This window comes from Nicotiana attenuata, unplaced genomic scaffold (assembly GCF_001879085.1).
Source record: "Nicotiana attenuata strain UT unplaced genomic scaffold, NIATTr2, whole genome shotgun sequence".
In the NCBI taxonomy this organism is placed as follows: Eukaryota; Viridiplantae; Streptophyta; class Magnoliopsida; order Solanales; family Solanaceae; genus Nicotiana; species Nicotiana attenuata.
Genome location: NW_017674391.1, coordinates 4,429 through 8,856, shown reverse-complemented (window position 1 = coordinate 8,856; position 4,428 = coordinate 4,429).

Genomic DNA, 4,428 nt, shown 5'->3' with positions numbered 1-4,428 from the left:
CCTACTTCCTCGGCCTGGCGTGTTACACCCTCTTTGGATTCCAGAGGGGCGTGGTGACGGTCTTCGTCGGCTGTTGCCTCCTGGGCCCAGGAAGCGTTTCAAAAAATGGCCTCGAGATGGTGGTACTGGCGGGGTTTGCACCAGCCAAACTTTTCACCCAGCCACTTCCGGTCTTCTTCCGGCATTTCTTCGTCATTTTGCTCTTCTCCTCCGCCTCCCTCTTCAATATCCCTCCTTTTGGAGATGCCATTTATGGGAGGATTCGGGATGAGATCCCCGAGGGAATCGATCATGGAAGATATTGTCTTTGAGGTCATATGCCTGAGGGGGTGGCAATGGAAGCGTAACAAAGACATGCTAGATATTTAGGCTAGGGTATTACCTGTATTTCCTCACCTTTTCTGTGTACAATGCAACCGTATGTAAGGATATCTCGAGGTTTGTTGTAAGTGAATACTTGTGCAAATATAAAAGAATTTCTTTCGGTTTCTTCCTTCGATATTTGCCGCGTTCCTTTATATATAGATTTTTCTTTTGGTGGCTTCGAGTGCATGTTTCTGTTATGTCGTATGTGACACTGGTCTTGGGCGCGAGTGTTGCATCCTGCCCCATGCTGACGAACTGGCTGTATTTGGGGTCCTTTTGTGATTCCACCAACTGGGCCCGGATTGGGCCACAATCTTAGGCCGTTAGAGCCCTTTCTTCGTGCAAAAAGTGTGATCGGAGCCATTGGGCCTCGAAAAATGGCCGTTGAGAAAAAACTTTTCTGGGATCCACGGTCTCGAAACGCCGGTAACTGCCCAGAGGTGATCTGTCAATGGAGGACCGGCTGTGCTCCGGACCGTTCTGGTCATTATCCGGGGTCTGCCTTGTACGGGGTTTTTTTGTTAAGTATGCCTTTTCCTTTGTAAATCAGCCCCCTATGGCGAAGACTTCTTGGGGCGGCACGCCAATTTGATGGAGACATTGTTGGTCTGCTTTTGGGCATTGCCTTGTTATGACGGAAGTCCTTAGGGCCGGAGTTGGTGTTGGGGGTCGACGCTTTCGATTTGTGCTGGCTCGTCCCTACCTTCTTCTTATGCGCTTGTGAAGTTGCTTTCGTCCGGGGATTCCCAGAGCTTACTGATTTTAAGGAGCTCTGGCGGATCAAGCCTTTGGCGGCTACTTTCCCGGGGTACGACATAAACCGGGCATGACGATAGATGGAATATTTGTCGCATACTTGTGAAGGAGCTTTCATTGAGGCGAGACTGGACTAAACCTTCGGGGAGAGTGCGTTATCCGATCCGGATGTTGTTCTTTAAAGCCCACAAGGGTAGGCGTACCCAGGAAGGTGCTTGGTCGTTGGGTAAGCCTTGCCAGCTTCTCGCTGTGGCAGGTTTTGGTGCGATCCCTCCGCGTCCGGGATCTTCGGGTTTTGGTTCGAGTTGATGTGGTCGTAGAACCGCAGCTTCATTCTTTGAAGAGTTCGGACTAGGAACAGCCGGTATCCGGACTGGCATAGCACCAAGCTAAACTGTTGATGATGAAGGAGTGGTGACTTATCGCCGATGATTTGAGCCAGGTCGGAGCGGGCCTTTGAAGGGAACGTTTGTTTGCAAGGACTTATGCCGGGGATACCATCTTTCTGGAAGATCTAGCTTGAGCGAAAGTAGTCGTGCATGGTGCCCGGCTCGTTTACGGTTGATGCCCCCAAGAACGCCCGTTATCAAAGTGCCGCCTTTCGCGCATACATATTTATATATGTGTAAAATAGAAAAAAATGAGAGGAGTCATGACTTTCTTTACCTTTGTTGTATTGTGTTTGATCATACGGACTAGTTTTCCGTGTTTCGGCGGGACCCTGGCGGGTCCGGAACCAGTCTACTTAGGCCAGAGGACCTTTGAGTGTGGTTTGCTGATGCAAGCAGGTGTCGGAACCTTCTCGTTTGGTACATCTGTTTTTGACCTTGAGTCCGGTTTTTGTCGAGCCTGCCTGTCCTTCGGTCTCTTTGCCTCGTGAGGCCGACCGGAGTTGGGTTCGGGAGGCCCCCTTTAGGAGAAACAGGCATCCTATATTTTGTGCTGAATTGCACTCCCTCTTTACCGCCTTTACATGTTGTTGTTTCAGTTGGAGGACAGGGCGAGCGTGCTGGAGCAACTTTGGGGCGAAGTTTGGCAAAGCCGAACATGAATTCATCGAGCTACGGGCGCGCATGAACATCCATTTCGAGGCGAAAAAGAGATCTCAGGACGGGGTTTCCGTCCTTATGGCACAAATCTAGGCTGCTCGTGCGAATGACTCTGCCCGAGCGAAGATGATCATGAAACTGTCATCTGAACTTTCGATGGCGAAAACCGAGTTGGTGAATGTTCGAGCCGAGGTGGTGATGAATGATACCAGGTCGGGGCAAAAAATAGCGGCTTACTCGAGGAGTGCCGATGTCGCTAAAGTTGAGTTGCAGAAGATCCTCGATCGTGCCAAAAACAGCAGAGTCTATGTGAGGTGCAGACCCCGGAGGAAAAATCTTTGAGTAGATTTATGCAAGGGGTTGTGACCTTTCGAGGGAGATCGAGCAAGCCAAAGGAGGGGAGCACGACGTCAAGTCCTTGCATCTGATGCTGAGGGCGATTAGGAGGAAACCGCTGGGCTACGTATGCCGGAAAAAAAGGAATGATCGCCTCTTGCCTCCTTTGTTATGTATGTATGGTTTTCAATATTCTACGCAGGTTGGGGCTGCGCCTTGTCGTCAACATGTATCAATAAGAGGCGGAACCCCGCAACTTATATTCTTTATATTTTTGTTTGCTGGAATTTCAATTGGGTCAATTCGATCCCGGACTTTCCCTAAGGCTTGTACGCTTTGCTCGTTGCCGGGTTCAGTTTTCGAGTCGGGATCCGACTCGAGCTTAATTTGGCGCTCGTCTGGGTTGGCGACGATGGCTTTTATTTCTTGCCTTTGGGCGTTTGGTCGTTTTAGCTTTATTTAGGGTCGAGTCTCCGAGTCGCGCTGTGATTCGAGCTTTAATTGACCCTTAAGCTGTCAGTTTTGGCTGGCGACAAGGGCTCTTACGCTTTTTGGTCGTAGAGACCTTTTGATATATGGACCGTAGGCTTGTTTAGTTAACTATTTTTGATTTGATCTCCGAATCGGGTTACGATTCGAGCTCACTTTAATCCTCAAGTTGTAAATTTGGCTGGCGACAATGACTCTTACGCTTTTTGGTCGTAGAGACCTTTTGATATATGGCCCGTAGGCTTGTTTAGTTGACTATTTTGGATCCGGTCTCCGAATCGGGTAATGATTCGAGCTCACTTTAATCCTCAAGTTGCTAATTTGGTTGGCGACAGTGGATCTTACGCTTTTTGGTCGTAGAGAGTTTTTGATATGTGGCCCGTAGGCTTGCTTAGCTAGCGACAATGGCTCTTACGCTATTTTTTGATATGTGGCCCGTAGGCCTGCTTAGCTGGCGACAATGGCTCTTACGCTGTTTTTTGCCCGTGGGCTTTTTGTAGGCTTTGTTTTTCGCTCGTTAAGGTCTTTTTTGAAATATTTTTGCCTAATCCGTCGTCTGTTCTAGAGGAACCACGATTTCAAGTCGTAATCAGCGATAGTTCGGGCACCTCGGAAGGTACATAGCCCGTTGTTTGCCTGTTGAGGGAAGCCTGTTTTAACCGGTTCTTTCTGAAATATATTCGAAGTAGTGGCCTGCGATTTTAGCGACGACCGGGCATCCCCGAGTCACGTTATTTTGGCTGTATCAGTCGTTTTGACCGTAGTCATGTGCGTTTGGCCGTAGCCATTTTCGATCCCGCGTGACAATTTAGGCGTGCACATCGAGGGTATGCCCTTTCGGGATTCTTACAAATGCGACGTATAGCCTAAACTTCGGGATTTTCATGCCTATTGAGGTCTTACAGTTTGTCATGCCTGTTGAGGTCTTACAGTTTGTCATGCCTGTTGAGGTCTTACAGTTTGTCATGCCTGTTGAGGTCTTACAGTTTTTTCGGCGATGTAGTATGGTGATTGTCGACAGTCTCCGAGTCATCAAGCTGTTTGAGCGTGAAGACCGCTTCTTGTGAACTCGGAGCTGCATTTTTAGGGCTTCATGAGCCCGGAGTTCCGGTACTGGAGTTGTGCGAGTGCCCTATTGCAGGCATTGAGTCTCAGAGTATTTCGAGATGCACTTGGCGGAGAGATCCCTGCCGGGAATGTGCTGTTATTTCCCCGTCGGGGGGACGGAGTGTTGGAAAGCGTCCTTTGATCTTTCAGCGCAATATACCTTATTGTGTTGGCCCGACCCATATCGGGCCGGGGCTGATCGCTTTCAGATTTGTCCCGTCTTGAAATACATTGTGTTCATCTAGCCTCGGCTCGGAGGCTGTTTGGGGCGTTTTGAACCGTTGGCACCTGTTCTTGCGTATTTCGGGATGTTACAAGGGGAAGA